The 20,192-nt window shown below is 43.5% G+C and overlaps 1 long non-coding RNA gene across 1 annotated transcript; it reads left to right on the plus strand.

The window, feature by feature from the left end:
* The first annotated feature begins 779 nt into the window (after positions 1-779).
* On the plus strand, positions 780-18,150 carry LOC141737769 (uncharacterized). Its single transcript, XR_012585240.1, has 3 exons — positions 780-903; positions 17,705-17,790; positions 18,138-18,150. It is a non-coding gene; the product is annotated as an uncharacterized LOC141737769 (long non-coding RNA).
* The last annotated feature ends 2,042 nt before the right edge of the window (positions 18,151-20,192 follow it).

Raw genomic sequence — 20,192 nt, forward strand, 5'->3', positions numbered from 1 at the left:
GAGCAGGAGGCAGCCCTGTCCTTCTGCACATGCCAAAATCGAGGGTACTCCACACCGGACACTTTTTGTCTCCTCTGACAGTTTCTGAGGGATTGGTTAAGCGCTTTGGTACTACTCAGCCTGGAATCCGGGGAGCTATAATTTATCTGCTTATCGAGTGGATGGCATTTAATATCATACGTATTCAAAATCATCCAAAAATCAAATAATTTTGGATCGCACACACAGACTCAGCACCTTATTTGCATTCATTGCTATACAACATCTGAGGGTTTCTGCCTCCCCCCCACCCCCACCTTGCATTTAGCCTATGGAAACGCAGGGATTTTGTGGTGGCATTAAAATGCCTGGGTGACATCCTTGCGCTATTTCAGCCTTTTCTTCCACACCGAATTTTCTTGCCGGGGGTGGGGTGGGGGGGGAGGATGTGAGAGCACTGTGCCTTCTTTTCCTTTGGTGACTCCGGGCGATGGGACTGGCTTTACGGGGACCCCTCCGCTGCCCTTCCCCCCCCCTCCCCCCGGGATGTCCATTGTGCCAGGCTCACTCATGCATCCCTAAAATTCCGCGCGTGCAGCAAAACGCCGACTTCCAGGGGCAAGGAAGGACTTTCCCGGAACTTCCCCCCCCCCCCCCCCCCCCGCTGGCTACAAACACCGCGTTTGTTTTATGCCCCCCTCTGGAAACAGCCCGGCCCCGAGGAGCCCGCCCGGCTCCACGCTCCCCAGCCCGGGACAACCTCCCCCTCCCTGCCCCGGTGGCGGCGGGGGGGGACAGCCCCCGGACGGGCCCCCCGGTCCCCTTAATCCCCCCCCGGCTCCCTCCCCAGCCCCCGCGTTGCCCAGCCAACAGGCCAGACAAGCAGGTGATGCATTGACAGGGAGCAGATGGTCTCCCGCCGAGGTAAGCGGGGGCTCAACAATGAAACCATATTGATCATATTGCTCCTTTTCTCTGCTTCAACTTCGCTCTTGAGGTTTCGCCGCTAATAGCATCTCCCCCCCCCCCCCCGACCGCGTCCTTCCTCCCTCCCCCTTTCTCCCTCCCCCGCCCCCCCACCCCGACTTCCCAATTTCATCACAGCCCATCATGTCCCAGCCCTCACCCTGCCCACCCAGCTCCAGCCCTGTGTCCTCCCCGCCCGAAAAGCCCCTCTGCAGGCCGGGGAAATCACAGGGTGCCCACCATTTCCATTTCCCTTCTCTAGCTGTGGCCGCCTCCCCCCACGACACTTTAACCCTGCCCCCCCCCACTTTAACCCTGCTCCCCCCCCCCCCCCCGCACTTCACTCACACCCCCTCTCTCCTGCCCTCCCTCCCCATTCAGTGTGGGGGGGAGGAGACGGCCAGCCCCCCCGTCCGCCTCCCCCCCCAGTCCGCCCCACGGAGACAGGGCTCCCTTCACCCCCTGACTGTGCACCTCTCCCTCCCCGTCCTGTCCCCTTGGCCTTTGTGTGCATGTGTGTAAAAAATAAACTGGGGGGGGTGACAAATTTGCTCCCACCTGCCTTGGGGAGAGACCTTTAGATCCCCCCCTCTCCATTTGCTGTCCTGTCTGTCCCCTCCTATACCTGCCTGTGGCCACAACTCCTTCAGGCTGCTCAAACACGTTAAAATGACCGCAAAAGCTGATGCCTTTTGCTCCCTGTCCCCATTACATCCCCTCTGCGCGCCCTGCTCCGACGGACAAGCAGCCAAAAATGTCCCCAGTCTCTCCCCCTGCTTGTTTCTCCCCCCTTCTCCCTCAGCATTCCCTGGCAGAAGCACAAGAAGGAGCCCTCATGTTTCCATTTTGCTCTTTCCATCATGTCCCCCCCGCCCCTCCCCACTTCCCTCTCTAGTCTAGTGTTGTGTACAGATAAATAAGAGAGAAAACCTGGGCCATGGGCCTGCCTGTCCCCCTCCCGCCCCGTTCCCCAGCCGCAGCCTTGTTTTCACTGCTGCGTGAAGATGCTAACGGCCAGGGCTTGAGCACCGCTAGCCACTATTCACAATTTTAATACTAGCTTCATAGCTGTCACATAAATTCATTACCGACTTCAGGCTTCGAATGGCAAGAGGGAACTTAAGAAAGAAAAAGAAGCAGCATGTAAGGAAAATGAAAAAAAGAAATCCTCAGGGCAGTTTTCTATGGTATCTGCACTTGTTTGCAGGTGGTTTTTGAAACTATAACTACTGTAACTCCACGCAGTGTTCTCCAAAGTAGCTGTCACATTGTGTGGGTTTTTTTTAAAATCTATTACCCGGGCACACACACACTTTTTTTTTTTTTTACAGTAGATAAAAATGCCTATAAAGCCTTCACCCCTCCCATTTCTTTCTGAGAGAGTGGGGGGGGGGGAAGGAAAGCAAAGAAAAAGGCTTGTGAATGAATGGAAAACAATGCAGGGTCACAAAGCTGTCGCAACCAATGTCATAGTGGCGCTGCTGGGCAGGCTTACAGAGGACTTCTTGTTCCTTGATTTTTATGGTGATCGGTAGAACGCATGTAGCACTTTGCGAACAGGTTTAGGACAAGTGGCAAAGAAAAGGCCCCTCACAATAAACTCTTTTCTACAGCATTGGGAGCATTATGCCCGCAAACACCTGTGGTTTGCAAAGAGGGAGCTGTAAAGGACACACACAAAAAATATATATAAATAGAGGGGTGAGACATTGTTTTCAAGTTACACTGCATGTCACAATTGTGCACAATGGAGTTTTGTTTTTTTTTTAACTCATCTGAGACTATGGAGTTTAGAAAAGCACCAGAAATATTACTGAATACAAATGCCAGCATTTAGAGGATGCTGAGCTTGGGAGACAGAGAAATGAGATGAAAAGAGAAATGGAAAGATCAGCCTAGTAATCCGGCAGGGTATCGGTGCTGCTCTGTGACGATGTGGCAGGAGCTAAGACTCTATTATTCCTTCTGAAGCGTGTCTCCGAAACAGCCACCAAATCCCCACGCTCTGTGAAGCAAGGGCCTGTGCTGAAGGTGGAGGAGCATCCTTGTTTATACCACCCAGCCCAAGGGGGGCTGGTATTACAGTCTAGACTTTCTTGTCTAGGTACTATAAACTAGTTAAATGGGATTAGACTATAAAAAAACCAATTTCTCTTCCTCTTGTGTTGAAATAAAGTAAGAAAGTAGGATTAAGGAAACCCATAAAAATGCTCCTCAACTTCACCGACTTCAGGCCGGTGAAGAAGACATCTCTGCACCCCAGGGTTTCTCATTCCCCTAAGTGTATTCTGAGTAAGGCCCCAAAAACTTCTTGGGGTAAACACTGCTCTTCATTTCTGAAAGGACAGGTATTTACTTTCAAAACCTGTAACAAAGGTGCTCACTAGCATCCAGGAGAGCTCTGCCCAGGCAGAAATCCTTTCTTCCCCTACAACAAAGTAAGTTGTTCATTATTTCATAAAACTTAAATGTTGTATGAAGCAGACTTTCTTGCCATTTGAAAAAATATAACTTATTATGATTCTCTAGATCCTTGGGCCATTCCCCTTTTCAGTTCCCAGTTTTTCCTTTTGGATGCAGTTCCTTAAGACTTCACATTTCTCTTTGTACGTTGGTTTTTCTATTTATTTATTTACTCTGCAGTCTTAAATTTACCAAAACCTGTTTTACTTTGGTAAATTATAGAAAAACCAACATTCCTTGTCTTGATTAGTTCTGTGTCTAAGAACTTTGTTTTTAAAAAAAAAGAAAAAAAAGACTTCTCAATTGCCCCCAAACTTCATCCTATCTCTTTTCAATTATCGACATAATTATGGATGCAACTTTGTTGATTTATTGAAATATGGCGTATTTGAACCAGAGAAGACTGCTGCATGTTTCACTTGGAAAGTGATCTGATATCGTGGCGAGGGCGTTAACTGAAGGTGGGGAAACCAGAGCGTGGTCACACATCTCTTGTATGACAGGCAGTGCTCGGAAATATCATGTCTTGATTCATTTGGGAGCCTCTGGAATCACGCATGACTTTTTTAACTGGAACAGAAATAAATAAGCAGGCTTTCACTTGAAAGAGAGTTGTATTTCTGAGGGACCCACAAAAGTAAACTAATGCTTGGTAGTTTAAGATCACTAGCCTGAGATCTGCAGCTCCTCTGTACAGCTTTCCTGCAAATTGGAATGAGTCGGGAGCAACTACAATGAAGGAGGAACTGAATGATATGATCTACTTCATTCTTAATAAATGAAACCGTCTTCTCTGTTCCCCAAACAATTTGGTTGTGTTTTATTTTAAAAAGGGAGATACTTTTTTTTTTTTTTTTTTTTAAGGTGAGTTGGAGCTTTTTAGTTTTATGTAAGCACTCTGAAGGTACTTGCACAAGAGTTTAGTATGAAAACTCTACTACTGCAGTTTAACCTTGCAGGGGTATGGCTTGTCCTATTAAACCTACAGTTCAAGGTACTACAGTTCAAAACATCGGTTCTTAGTGCAAAATTCTTGCTTTCTGGTAGTTACCTCTTGTATCGATATGACGGAATAAATGTGAGGTTTTTTTTAACTCCTCACATAGACCTTAACTATGGAGTTGAAACAAAGTACAATGAATCTTTTGTTGACCTTGGCAGGCTTTGCCTCGCTCAAAATTTCAGTGAAGTTGCTGAGCAGGGAGTTGCTACTCTGATTCTGTGGTTTTTTACCCCTTTGAGCAAGCCTAATTGCCACAGTAAGTGTATCGCATCTAGGAGTTTCAACCCCAGGTACATGCATGTGTTCCTCTCCTGTTATGAGTTAGATATGCTTACCTTACAATTGGCAACTGCATTAATTACCCTGAGTTAAACAGCAATCTGTTATCTTTGGCTAAAGCATCACCAAAACCTTTTGTGTGGGACAAGCCTTGGGATATTTTGTGAAAACCTGACTCTGACTGGGTGTGCTGGTGCTAACACCGTCACTCCTAGACCTTAGCACGCAGTGTCAGATGGGGCAGGGGAGCTCTTGCTGCTCCCATTCTGTGTGGGCTTTAGCAAAACAGGGTTGTGAGTAAGTGGCATTTCCTTGCAAGTTTAAAGAAATATCAGTCAGGGATTTTAGCACCTTAATTATGGATTTTAGCACCTTAATTATGTTACCAGTGAAACTGTGGTTCTCCCATGCCTCTTGAAATGCTGATGTGCTTACCTGTGCTTTGTGATAATGAGGTTAAGTAAGTTCAGCATGACCAGCAGTGATTTACTAGTTGGGTGATATTTTGCCTGTAAGTACTCGAGACTGATAGCTTGATTGTGTGGGGTAGATCTGCTTTCTGTATGCTTCGCTAGTTGTCGCTTGAGCGTGGACTGAGATTAAGATATTTTCTTTGCCTTTGGATCTGTTCCAGACACTTTTTTGGACATCTCTGGACCGTTCATCTTTCAGAAGTCCAGAGAGATGTATACTATGTCCTATTTTGGTCAACTTGGAGTTGATCAGACAATGAACCTCACATTCAAATGGATATTGGCTAGGACAATTACAACATAATTAATTATTGCAATTTATCACTTTGCAAATCACTAGTTTGCAGCCTAATCCAGGAATTCTTTAGACCCTTGTGTAGTTCTGTTAATACCAATCAAGTGTGGGATCTTAAGGCCAAAACCTTTCAGGGTTATCCATCTGTATACTTTCATATATAAATAGTATTACTGAAGTTGATGGGACTAGTTAGAAGTATAAAGCAATGCATGGAAGTGGTTGCAGCAGTGAATCCCTAATTTGCCTTCATTCATTATGAATTACTTGGCATAATTTGATTTACATATACAAATACCTTCGGACATGTATATTTATATAGGTGCTTAGGCACATAAGCAAAATTTACCTTCTCTTCCAATAGTGACGAAGTAGAACTTTTTTAACCATAAAGCAAAGGGCAGGTCAAGCTTTTTGAAAATGGCTACATACTGTTATTAGGACTTCGTCATTTAGTTTTGTAAAGTCTGTAGTCATCCTTTTTTGCAGTTCTTGTTGGCTCTGGGGAGTTTGCTGACTGTGGAAAGACTATTCTGATTGAGATAAAGTCTTCCTGACACTCAGAATATACCCTTTGACCCATATCCTCTATTTCTGCTTTCTCATACGCACACTCTTCCTTTTGTTCATGGCAAGGAAACGGATTAAAGAGATAGCAGGCAGTGTGAATTTTCAGCTCTGACAGAGCCTTGAAGCATCATCAAATAAGATTATTACTTTGAGAAGGGCAAGCAGTGTGCTTGTCTCAGCAGCCTGACAGCGTGTACTGACTTGTTCTTAAAGGTGCTCTCCTGGGCAAGAATTGCTACCGCTGAGCTGAATTTATCTGAGTAAGGAGTGCTGGAGTGGACGCTACGGAGTTATCCACTATACAGCTTTTGGATTCAACCGTGTTTCTGTAACAGGGTTTCTATGTAAACATTATTTCGGCTTCCAAATGCTTCAAAATGTAGCCCTGCCACATCCCTGGTAACTGCAGTCATTGGTTTCCACACTGTGGCAGCAGTCTGGTTGTGTGGAGTAAACTGAAGGACAGGATCCCAAGTTTCCTAATTGTTTCCTGACTGCGCTGAGCAGGGAGCCTATAAAAGAGTTGGGATTAAATCTGCATCTGAGCAAAACAAACAGGGCCCATTTATTGTATGCTGAAAGAGGCAGACTGGTTGTAGTTTCTGCCTTTCGCATTATTGTCACCGTGCTACGAACACCATGGCTGCTTCCTTCGCGCTGACAATTGAGAACTCCAATATTCCATACCTTAAAAATCTAGCGTTATAGTTTGTTGCATGGTTTTCCACTCATTCATGTTGCTCCTCAGTAACTTAGCAATGACCAGTCAAGATATGCACACACCATATTGTTTCACGTGTTTGACTAGAACACTGACAGATTAATAGGAAGGGTAAATAGCTACGCACTCTGTGGTGGCTCAGTGTGGGCTGGCAGGATTGACTGCTGCCAGACTTTGTTGTATTTGCACAGAGGAAGCCGCAGCAAAAGCCTGCTGGGGCAAGGTGACGTGGGTCATGGGTATTTGTTTCTCATCTCTATAGAAAACAATTGTCCTCTCAATGGAAGACAGCTTTTGGAAACTATGTGGTTCCACTAGTGGGGAAGCATCTGTACTTCCACAGCACTAAATAAAATGCAGCTATAGAGAGGCAGATGTGTTAAGTGTCCGCAATACACTCCTTATCACGCATGGGACTTTGCGTTCACACACCGTTAAATTATTTTCGTCTATTTCTTTGACTTGCTCAGTTTAGAAGAAAAAGGGTATTGCTCAGATTTTTATTGATAACTTCCTGGCAATTTCTTCTATGCTGAATACTTCTCTATGACATCAATTTAAGAAGAGCACAAGGGGCTGCATTTGTCCGTGAGAGAACTACTTTGGTTATTAGAAAAGATCATTATTTTAACAATTGCTAGAGCATCACCTAGGAAGCTCATCTGAGACCACATCTTTACAGAAATAGATACCATAAAAACCTACAGTGACACTGAGCTTCTAAAGTCATTATAAACTAGACAGGCACCTAGAGTAGTATTTTTTTTCCCTAGTTTCCAGTCGGAGGTGCATTACAAAGCCAATTTTAGACAGGTCAGATACAGGTCTGAGGTGTAGAGTCAGGACCATGGCTTCTTCAGCTATGGAGATGCTGGGAGGGCAAACTGAGGCACTCAGGTTCAGTTCCTTGGGCAGGTGGTCTCAGTGCCTCCCCAAGAGATGAAAGTCCTTGTGAAGATCATGTGAACATATATCAGCTGGATGTACATTAGGTAGTTTAGGTACTGCTAGTGTCGTTGTGGCAGTGCAGAGCGCTGGGGAGGCTGAAAAAACCCACTCAGGATGTTACCGTGTGCTATTTCCAGGCTGCCCCTCCTGCCCACCTCAGAATACCTGAGCTTGGTTGTTGGCGCTAGCTTGGGGGTGCATCCACACAGAATACAGTCATGTTATCAGGCAAACCTGATGTCATCTCCAAAGGTCACACAGAGTGCCCTGCCCACGGCAATTTTAAGCTAGGGTTTCCGAAACTCAGTCTTGTGTCTTAACCTCCCTCCTTTCCTAAATTGTCCTTGAGGGTAAACCAGGTTTTGCCATGAACTGCAAAGATGCAGGGACTTCCCACTGTGTCTGACCACCACAGAGCGCTGATTACACAGCGTTAGGAACTTTTCTGTGGATGAAGGTTTGTGTAATGTTCACTTATGGGATGTCCTGCTGTCAATTTGGTTAGTATATATGATTTTATTCTAGGTACGGTGGTGGCTGCATGCAGTGCGTGAAAAGCGTCAGCCTCATGCAGCGCAGGCATATGCCCAATATAATATTGTTTTGTCTCACATTCATGCGGTTCATTTCCTTGAGGCAGAAAAACCCAAACCAACCAAAAGAATGGATGACTCTAAGTTAACACTTTCTTGAATTCATGAGACTCACTTAAAATAATCTGTGGTAGCTGGAGAAACTATTCATTGCCTATGTATAATTTTCAATGTTAACAGCCCATAAGAAAATCAGTGTGGGAATCAACCTCCTATTGTTAAGATAATGTAAATACCTGACAAAGAGCATTAACTCCAAAATGGGAGGAAAAAGGCAATTCCTGTCCCTCCTTCCTGCAGTCTGTTTTACCCTTTCTCTGCTCCAGTGTAATTATTTGCACTATAGCGAGGTGGCCATAAAGTACTATTGGCCTGAAAGCGCGGTGGCATGAACAGGTTGCTGTGGGGTGAAGCGGTGTGTGAGCTTGCAAAGCCTCAGTGGCTCCCTGATGAGTTCCCCTGACTGCGCAGTAAATACCAAAGGGCTCGTCTTTCAGTGCAAGCTGCAAAAGCTACTTTGCATTGCTTGCAGGATAAAAGATCATGCATGAGGGTTGTAGACAGTAATAGTCTCTATATTAAGGCTCCAGTTTGCCTCACTGTATTTGTCTCATATAGATGTGATCTGATTTGGTGATGTTTTATGGTGACTTTTGTAGCGGTGGAAATGACTGCAGAAGACCTAAGGATCCAGACTGGGCCCCAGACTTTTTTTTTCCTCCTCAAGTAGAATATTTGAATAGGTTAATGGCCACAATAAACCTGTGGACAGTCCAGAACCACATCATCATGTGACAGTGATTAGTTGCTGCCGTTTGGTAATGGAGACAAGACTCTCTTTTTCCCTCATTTACAATGACCTCGCCAGCTGTCACTGGATCTTTTCAGCATATGCAGAGACACTGTGAGGCCTCCATGTGATGGCAGAGGGCTCTGGTTTTTGGGTGTACTAAGTTTTACTGAAACTTCAAGTTTACTTGGACTATGTATATTTATATACTCCATTTACATGTATATGAAATTCAGGCAGTGCAGTCATGGAGAAATTAAACGTGTTGTCTTTCAGTTGTCTTCCAAGGTTTCTGGGCTTGCAACAGATATATTCGATCTGTTTGATGGTAAAGACGCAACACAACTGCATCGTAAAGAATCTTTACCTTTATGCCAGGTATGCCAGACTGTAGAGTTTGTAGAGCCAAAAGGAGAAGAGACATAAATAAGAAACAGTGTCAAACATGAAGATGCCTCTAATAACTTCCTAACTCATATCGCTGGCAAAATACTGGAGACTCTGTGTAAGTTTTATGGTGTTTGGAGCCTTTTTGATTTTTCTTTGTTCAAAATGGAGACGTCCCTGCCTGTCTCTCAGCAGCTATTGCAATATTTTCTTCCTGATGTCTCCCTGCCATGGGGCAGGCAGGCTCAGGCATCCCAGGAATGGCAGCGACTCCTTGGTCAGTGCAGGACACGAATGGCTTCAGGTATTGCTGAAATAACTACCTCAGGTAGACGTCTTGCCTCGGGAAAGGGAAATGCCCCAGTAACTATTTTTTATGCTATATGGCTTACGCATCAATATTCATAGAGGTCTTTACAGAGGCTCCCCATGAAATTAGGGTGTAGTTTGATGTTCCCTATGAAGACTTTGGCTAGTAGGGCCTGGTGCTGTCCCACTGCACAGGGGGTGGCATTTTCATCCCAACTATTTTGGTGTCTCAAATTATACAGTTCCGGCATGAAAAAGCTGTGCAGAAACTGTTCTGGTCAAAACGCTGGCTTAAGCTTGAGCAAAGGAGCTACTGCTGTCCCCTTAGAGCCCTAATAATTGCCTTCTTCAAAGTAGTTGCCTGTGTGGGTAGAAGGAGAAACTAGATATATGTGGCAACTGGGATGTGAGCAAATATACGGGAGGTCTGAGAGTGTGGGGGAATTGGGCTCTTTAGAGAGATCATATCCTCACTTCCCGGTGTGGCTTTTGGCTGTCTGGATCTGTACAACATGTTTGATTCATTAGTGTCCATCATATTCATGATGGATCTTCATCTGAATTATACATGGTGGGATTCATCAGCAGCTGTACATTTAGGATTGGTAAAGAATGGAATTAAACAAAAGTTGTTTCAAATTTTACTGTTATGATTGGATTTTCTTTACAAGTTGCCTGTTGCAAAGTTAATGGTTATATAAAGTATTACTATTGGTTATTTCTGGAGAATCCACCTCATTTGAAATGTTTGAGGCATTGTTTTTGTGGTTGCAGGTAGCACAAACTGGTACTGTCAAAGATACCACTGGAAGTTAGGCACCCAGTCTCTGCAGAATTTAAATAAAATTGTGCAGAAAGAATGTCTCATGTAAGCATATTGCCACAAAGTATAGCAAAAAAAAAAAAGCAGACATCAATTTACTTTCTTTAATGAACTCACAGCGAGCATCGGCACAGGCAGCAAGGAAGAGTACATCATACTGCAGTACACATGCACAACGGCTGCTTTCTAATGTACATTTAATTTTTTAAGGACAATAAATTACGCTGATAGAGACCAACTAGCTCTGGAAGACTCCAGATAGGCACTGATGAATGATGAGCAGGACTAAATCCATAATGCTGGCTTAATTGGTTTATTTATTTTTTAATAAATTGCTGTTTTTGCATACTCATTGCCAGGAAAAAAGAATGTAAAATTGCTGATTTACTTTCCTTTCAAAGCATTTGAAGGAGCAGGGCATCCCACAGTGTATTTCAGTGCTGCCGTTTAGGCTTGCCTGACGGCCAGGAGGAGAGGAGGAGCATCAGAGGAGTCGCTGTGTGGCGCAGGGGCTGAATTCTGACCCACTCAGTGAGGAGGCGGGTAGAGGAGAGGGTACGAGCCTGGGTACCGGCGGAAGAGAGGAAGGAGGGAAAGCTCAGTTTGAAAGAGGAACAGGTGCTGTAATAGGATGAGCAACATAAGGCAGGTGGTATGGGCATGTAATAGGAATTAGCCCCAATCACCCGCACAGTTTGAAAGTTTCAGAACTGAGAAAGACATATCACATTTGCAAACAACTTTGGCATCTCCCAAATGCTATGAACAATGTGGGTGGTTAAACCCCTGGGGGCTCAGTTCTGTTGCCTTTGCTAATTTTACTGCTGGAGTAGTCCCTCTTCGGTGGTAGTAAAAGGGGGCCCAGAATCTGGAGTTCCCTTCAAATGTATGACAGAAAGACCTCTATAAAATGGACTCTGCCTAAATGATTCAATAATTAAACCTACAATTAAGATAAAGATAACATCTGGAATCTTAGAGGAGAATTGCTGGAAAGTAACAAAAGGCATGTGAGTAAACCTGTCAGGTACAAAAGTCTTAGAGAGAGAAGGACTGGCCTCATGGAAATATGAATAATTTGGCACTGTTGTCACCCTCCTGCCTTGTAGGGAGATGTACGTATGAGCTCAGGTGCAAGTCTGTAGTTCTGGATCTCTGTCGCAGCCCCTGAGCCCCGCTGGCAGAAAGCGTCTCCCTTCTCTCTCAGATGCACGGCCACTGCTTTGGGAGCTTGTCCTCTTTCTATAACTTACAGTGCCACTGGCTCCAGGTTTCATATGAATAATCCCTGAGCCATTACCCAGCCCTTTCTGTCAATATGATGGTAAATACTGACAGCAAGAACACTTTTTACTGGAGCACTGGTTCTTTGGAGGCTGTAAGTAACCCTGCCCTTCTGCAGAGCAAACGTCACTGATAGTTTTCTGCCGCAGCAGCTTGTACAAATCCTGCAACAAAATGATGATCTGTTAAAAAGGGTGGGTCACTCGCGTTTCCAGTTCAGGAGGTATTTTTCAGGAGCTTTTATTTCTTGCAATGTGCCCCTGCGCTGCGGGGCAGGACAGGCTGTTGTTTTGGAGGACCTGCTTGCTACTGATCGCCGCTTGCTGCTGCAGAGCTTCCCTGCTGGGCGAGGAGTGGGGTGGAGAAACCTGGGTGGTTCGGGGGCAACCTGTAGCCGTGGGGACTGAGGACCGAATTTGGGGTTCTGCATGGAGCTCACCCTGCTATTATTACCTAAAAATTTGTAGCGTGGTATTGAAGTTCATTCAGGCTGAAATTTCATGGAAGCAAAATTGCAGTTGGGAAGTAGGTGGGTGGTTTTGTTTTCCCCCCTCCCCTCTTTCTTTTTTTACAAAAGGTCTTGAGCTTTTGTGCTGGTTTCAAGCTGGTTAAAATATTCTTTTTCTGGTGAATTTTAGTATTTCTTTAGCTTCAAAGTGCTCATAAGCAAAATTATAAAAAAAACACCACACGGTAGCATTCAGAATGCGTATAAAGGCCAAGATACAGGATTTCCGTATTTGTTGTACCATATTCTTCCAATGGTCAATGAACAGAAGGGTTCAGTTTTACTTGGCCATATTGTCTGGCATTGTCTGGTGGCTGTGGAGACAGTAGTCAACTTACATGCTATCAGATTAGTTCCTGCAGAATTTAATTAAAGGGGTCTGTCTACACCAGCACTTTTTCTGGGTAGGGTTTAGGAAAACCCTTCCCTCACATAAAAATATCTTGGCTTTTGTGTTTCTTTATTCCATTTGGAGTGTTCTTTTTATCAAAGCTTCTGCTGCATTGAAAACCTGCATCACGTACAAGCTCACTGTGGAGTCTGTAGCTGTGATGAGAGATTGTTAACAGAGACAGAAAATGCTGCCGAAAGTGTCAGTGCTTTTGCAAAACAACCAGCTCTTAATGACTAGAAAGTGTCATTTGAAATCCAAAATTCTTGCCCTTCTGCTACTGGCTGGTTTGTTTATTGATTTTTCAGAATATCAGTTTGTTCCTTCAACAACAGCTAAGTTTTTGAAAGGCAGACGTGAAGGAAGCTTCCACTGAACTCAAAATCCCTTTTCTTTTCAAAAATGTGGAGATGAGCAAGCGGAACTGCAGACCCCGTTTGCTTATTGTCCCACAGCTTTCGTTGAGAAGCAGAACCAAGGGCTCTGTGCCTGCAAAAACCGTGACACTGAGCTAGCTACGCATTTGCCCTCTTCCTGATTTTCCACACGGAAGGTGTGTGGCCCTCCGGGATCAATCCCCTAAACGCCTGGTACGACGGCAGCCTGACGCCTCACACATCCGCGTCCTCCAGCTCCCCGCTGGTGGAAACGTGTCCCGTACGAAGGAAAAGGCAAAGGCAAAGCACAATTATAGATCTTTGCCGGGTTTCTGATGCTGGAAAGACCCAATCAAAATTTCTCATCCGGCTGTCCCGAAGAGAGGAAAAACACTTATCGTAAAGATTCATGATCTGAGAGCCCGATAGGATCTGCCGTTTCCATAGAGCCGGGCCCTAGATTTCCCTTTAATGTAATTAAGCCTGAAGATTTATGAATACAACAGGCCAGAACTTGATCCATGTTCATTTTCAATTACTGCAGTGAAAGGCCTCCATCCAGATGTCTCTATTTACAGCATTCACACAGGCAAGACTGGGGGCTGGCGGCGGGGGGGGAGGAGGGACCGCAAATTGTCACACTTGTTAATTCTTCACTGAGGACACTCAGCAGAGGTCTTGGCTTTGACCCGGCGACAAAAGGCAGGGGTCCGCTGGAGCAAGTGCATCAATGATGAGGGGGCTGACCCGCCGACCCGCCGGGGTCACTCCCTCTGCTTTGTAGGTATTTGGGTAATAATGGGGGTTCATTCCTTATTTTTATTTCTGTTACAGTGCTGGGGCATGGAAAGAAAGAGAGGAGCTCTGATGTGAAAGACAAACATACATAATGAGAGGATCAAGCTTCCCCTGGCAACAGTAACCACTATGAAATGCTACAGGGGAAATACACAGTACTTAGTGACCCACATAATCAGGCCTATTTTAGCAGCATTGTTTTATTTTCCTTTTGAAGCCTTTTTTTTTTTTTTTTTTTCCGTGTTCCCAGATCTAGACTTTAGTTTGACGAGCAATATTTGGGCATAACGTCTTTTCTCTGTTACCGGACCTAGCCTGGTGCCCTAGGTAGGCTTTTAAATCACGCGCGTGGCGGCTGGTACAATACCAAGCCTTGTACTGTCTATGTGTGTTTTTATTCCAGTTCCTCGGGGCTCCTGACAGACTCATGCTAGACACTTTTTTTCCCCCTTAAAAATGCTCAAAGAAAAGTAACTGAAGTGTCACTGTGAAAAGAATACTGTACCTTTCAGATACGCACATAGAGCTCAGTGCTTTGTTCGTCTTCGCCAAAGCTAGTGAAACATTGTGTGTTCCTAAAAGCGGCAGTTTCTCTCTCATAATGGCGTTTCTATTTTCACAGCACAAGGAGCGAGGCTGTGACAGCACAATATTGTTTTCACTGAACTATAATTGCATGTCATAAATTAAAATATCTTCATTAGAGCAAACCCTTTACAAATTTTCCAAAAGGCTAGATTATTTCTTGAAATAGCAGAAAATGTTCCACTCCATTAGCATTTCAAAGAGATTTATTTCTTTTGCCTTCTGAAGCCGTACCTTTTTTGGCTCACAGATAGGTTTAGAGGTTTTAACGGGATTTGAACAAACTTTGCCAATGTGAAATTATGAGCAAAACCAGAAGCCCAAAGCATCCTTTCCACTTTCAGGCAGTGAATAAAAGCTGCACAAATACTGCCCAGGAACGGCTGCTATATAAAACTATGTGGAAAAAAAAAAAAAAGGGGGCATGAAGCACTGATGCTATCAAAAATGTCCATTTTTTATCACTTATCAGGGTAAAATTCAGAATTTCCTAAAAAAAATAAGAGAACAACCCTGAATAGTGGGTGCCACTAATTAGGATAGCCATCTTGTAATCGGTGTAAGACAAGGTTGAATCCTGCTCAGTTGGCTTCAGAGATAGAATTTGAATGCGATTCATACTCGGCCATTGCTCTCACCATGAGGTATATTTTATCTTCAGTTTAAAATCTATTTTAGCTTTAGGCTGTCTTGGTTTTTAGCACAGTTGTTACCTGGGACTTGCTAAGCCTCGTGGCTCTAGGTTTCATCTGTAGTGGGGCTCCTTGTTCTCATAGACAGACGGGGAGAGCAAGGCACAACCATCGTTTCAGGGCCTCTATGTAGTTCTCACCTATCTTTTTGGATTAGAACCCTCTTGTCACGCTCCTGGTGTCCCACCCCTGCAGTACCTCTGAGGAAAGCCAAGGCAGGCAGCTACAGGTTGTCAGGGAGGGACCTGGTGGTTCAAAAGGCTGATCAATAATAAAGAGAAAAACTGATAAAAATATTTCAGTAAAAGAAAATTCCAGAAAATTCTGCTACTGTTTATGGCTAGGGTGAGAAGATCAGAATCCTCAATAGCAAAACCTACGTTAAACTGATTCCAAACCATCACAGCAAAAGGAATGGAGGAGTTGGCAAAAAGGACGAGAAGGATCTTTCTTCTCATTAACCATCCGTGGGAAGGATTGGACTGATCCCAACCAGTCTTTCTGGCTATAAATTACAATTTTCCTAAGAAACAACCATTTTACTTCTACGCAGAAAGTCAAGGATTTATTTTATGAACTAAGAAGTGAGGTACAAGATATGTGGCATGATCTTGTTGCACTCATCCGTTCAATTCTTCTCTTGAGGTCAGGAGAAAGGATCAGCCCGTGATGGTGATGCTTTCCATAATCTTTATTAACCTTGATCACATCTTACAGAGCACCCTGTGCGGGCCTACTGGGAACTGGGCCAATGCAGAGCATTTCAGAAAACCCCACCTGCAGTGCTCTGTGATTAACATTGCAAGTATAGACAAGTTGTTGTAAGTGTGCACTGGTAGTTTCCATGCCATCTTGCTCAGGTGGTGCTCGTACTTTGTTTGGTTCTGCAAAAGGCATCCTGAATAAACGTTGTGAATTTTTATTTAATGTAAGATCAGAAATTCCATAATTTTAGTTATTTCTGATTAAAAAGCCTTCACAAAAGATGACGAGAGAAACCCCTTGTTTGAATGAAAATGTTAATATGAACATGATGGAAAAGAAGGTAGATGTTTGCTATTTATAAGATTTGTTTTATTAGAGAATGCTTTAACTTCACATTATTTAATATCACAATTAAACATGATTACATCTTGATACAGTAAGTAAAAAGCCAACAAAAGTCACCTTTCTTCTTTCAGGGAGAAGAGACTCTTTCTCTCTCAAGCAGGGAATTGAGGCAGTGCAGTTCAAGCTCCTCTTTGAGGGAGGAGAGATTGAAGCCCACAGTGTAGACCACAGCTAGCAAATTGTACGGCATTGTTGAAGCAGCCCAGGGGCTGCTCTGTCCTCAAGATTCACTTGTGTTAATATTCAAACTGAAGTTTTCTATCAGATTTTTACAGAAGCACGGTCCTGCTGAGGTCCATAGAGATGTGCTGATTTAAATCAGTCATTATTTTTTCTTCTTCTGCAGGTAATGATGGTCTCGTCTTGCATCCCAGGACTTCAAAATATATATTCCAAGGTTTGACATTCAAGAAGTTGCATATTTGTTTATTAGGTACTGAACATGAAGTATCACCATGTTGTAATTGTAATAAATAAATACTTAGTGGGATTTTATCATCTTCTTTCCATGACATACTGAGACGCTTTCAACTTTTAAAATACTCTTTAGGTACCTTTTCAAAGCTTTTATTCTGAAATATATTGCTCCAGTGCACTTGAATTTTAAATGCTGTTGTAGGTAATGTAGTCAGTTTTCTCTAACCTTGTACTTGGTGGATGGGGAGGAGTTCTGCCGAGGCAGGGTTTTCAGGGTCAAACATGCTAAAGGAACGGAGTTTGAGAAAAGAGCTTGTCATATGAGTAAAACTTAGCAGAAAAGTAACATTGTGGGAGCTAGCTTGTGAATGCAGCTGTCATGGATGACAAGCAAGGTAGCTGGTAGGTGTGACATTGCGTCTGGACTTGCATAGTTTTGGTGACTAAAGGAGTTGAGGAATTTGGATGTTTGAGGTTCTGGTCTCTCCCTCATGCCCAATTTATCTGGCAGAGGGCAGCATCACAAACCTGCCAGCTCTTCAAGGGAAGACACCAGTTCCTCTGTCTTCTCCTTCCACAGGGGGAACTGGGATTTGGGGACCTCTGTGGTACTGGTCTGTCTCACCTATGCCCTTATGGAGGGCTCTGGATTTGACTTTGAGTCTTCAGGGAAGACTTTGGGGTAAAAACAGGAAAGGGGAGGTGTGGCTGAGGTGTGAAAGGGAGGAAGACTCCTCCTGCAGTGTCTCCTCCTGGTGTCTGTATATACCGTTGTATCAATACAGCTGGTGCGCTCATGAGTATTCTTTTCTGCAGTAAACCCGTCTGCAATGGTCAGGGGTCCCACGTATACCCAGGATTTATGCATGGGCTTAACCTGGACTTGGTTGGTTGGACAATGGGACCGCTCTTGGTACAGATGGGGTGCACTTATCTTTTGCAGGTTCAGGACCGAAGCTGATGGGTCCGTAATTGCATCTCTTCCTTACACAGTTGAATTTGCCACTCGGCAAAACGACCTGAGATGATGTAAGCTGCTTTATTAATAAGATATAACCCTCCCTTTTCCCCCATACCCTCTTGAATTCTGCTCCAGGGATGACTGAATTCATCCTACATAATCTCAGCAATGAGATCTGGTTGCTTTACTCTTTTTGGAAAGATAGTGTAAAGGCCTGAGAGTGGTCAGAAATTATGATTTACTGCCGGCACCTCTGACTGATGCCAGTACACAGTCTATTTTCCAAGGGTTCCTCTTTCTTTGTTAACCACAAACAGTAATGGTATCTTGAACTTTGATATACTGGACAGTTTTGATCTGTTCTTCTACAAAATGTTAATTTCATCTTATTGTTTTTTGTCCTTTAAACAACCAGCCTTTATGCCTGCGATCACATTTATTGGCTTTCATCAGGCCTCAAGAGTGTACGTTCTTCCTTTAGTTTATCATTTACAAGATGAGCTCATACCCTCACTGAAAATGCCTGAGAAAAAACACTTGGCTGCCATTGGCACACTGTGGATAATATTCAGGTAAGCATTTATTTATTTTTCCCACTCTACCATGCCTTTCCCTGAAGATTTTGAACACTTTGTCTTGAGCCACAGCGCAGAAGGTTAAGGTACACTTATGAAAGCCTTTGAAATACCAGCAAAGACACCTGTTTTGCTTTCTCAAAGAAATCAGACCAAGTAATCTGCTACGCAAGGCATAAATGACTTCCTATCACAGGGAAGGCGAAAGATGTATTATTTTCAGAGGGACAAGAAAAATCTTAAACTGACCAGCAGCTCAATATTGCAATATTCAGTAAAATATTTTAAAGCAATTCATATTAAAGAACTCCACTTTAAACAAGGTTAGTGTGAGCTTGACGATCTTACTCACTTACTGATTCGAAGTCTCCTGAAGGCCAGAACATTTGTAAACCTCTTTTAAAATAGCCTTGAATCCAGTGTCATGGAAACATGAAAAGCATTTTCCTAACCTCTAAACTGTATGGAGTTGTGGAGGACTGATCAGTCTTTCTCTTAAGTATTTTTTTCTGACTTAGGTGAGCTGTGCTTAGTTGCTTATTTTTTTCCAAAATGTGTTTTTTTGTTAAAAACACCTGATATAGTAAGTAGAACTGCAAGTACTCCCATTTGCCTTTTGTGCTGTTAATGTGATATAATTGCTGTCGTGAGGATGGTTTTAGCTTGTTCTCTGAACAGGGCCAGGAGTCTGTTGTCACATTGGTGTGTTACGGATACCAGTGCTCCCTTCAATATTCAAGTGTTTCATGAAAGTAAGAGCTAGAAAATTAAAGTAATTAAAGTTGAAAAACCCCATTGCAACTTCATTTTAACTGAGATGCCGTTGATCACTTGTATTTTGTTTTTCTCCTTGCGGGTTTGATAAATGAGGCACTTGCCACACCAGTTAAAATTTCAAACTGCGTGTTTTGCTGTGAGGTTTCAGATGAAGTTTATTTGCTGCCTAGGTAACAAATCCAGATGTGGCACTCGTCTGTGTATTTTACTGAATTATGTGGAACAAGCTGAGGACAAACACGGGAGACCGAACTCAGTTAAAGTATATGCTGTGGTATCCCAGTGCGTTACTAGGGAAAACAAATATTGTACTCCTTGTCATTTGGATTTGTCTGGAGGTGAAACCAGAAGCTTGGCATTTGGACATGAAGAACTGCCTGTATGATTTCCATTATCTTTCGTTGACCTAAGATTGTTTTATTTTAGAAAGTAATTGCTTTGCGTATTGATTAAAGCCTCATGACTCTAGCGTTTCAACAGAGGAGAAAATTCAAGCAGAGGGAAGAACAGGATTGATTGCTGCCGCAGAAAACTAACAGCAGTCTGTGTCTTTTTATCTCTGACAACTTTAATCTTGGAACTGGTTTTCTAGTTGTGATTCACTTTAAAGTGTATACTTCTGAACCACAAAGCTCGGTTTGCTGCTGGAATTGATAGTTATTGATAATAATTTTGCACGTTGGTATAGTACAGAGATATGCCTTCTTGCCTTCTTGGAAGACCAACTGCATTTTCTAGACAGTAATTCACCTGGCAAACAAAAGCACCGATACTTTGCCACTAAAGGGATTACTGAGAAAAAACCCCACAGCCCTGCCATAACATATCTAACTTTCTGCTCTGGGCTGTTTAGCATGATAATGACCTGAGATTCAATACTGTAGACATTTAGAAAATATAAAAGGTATTTTATGTGTTTAATAAGCTTAGAAATGAAATATTCACAGTACGAGTACATTGTGTTTCTAATGCACCTAGAATCATACTGATTTCAGTGGGAGATTTCGCAGTATCACAGCAAATTATCCTCCCGTTGCCAGACCTCTCCTCAAACCAGAATGAGTAAGTGATCTGAAAGGGGATGGAATCATCTCTCTTTATTTTGATGAATGGCTCAA

This window comes from Larus michahellis, chromosome 1 (genome assembly GCF_964199755.1).
Source record: "Larus michahellis chromosome 1, bLarMic1.1, whole genome shotgun sequence".
Lineage (NCBI taxonomy): Eukaryota > Metazoa > Chordata > Aves > Charadriiformes > Laridae > Larus > Larus michahellis.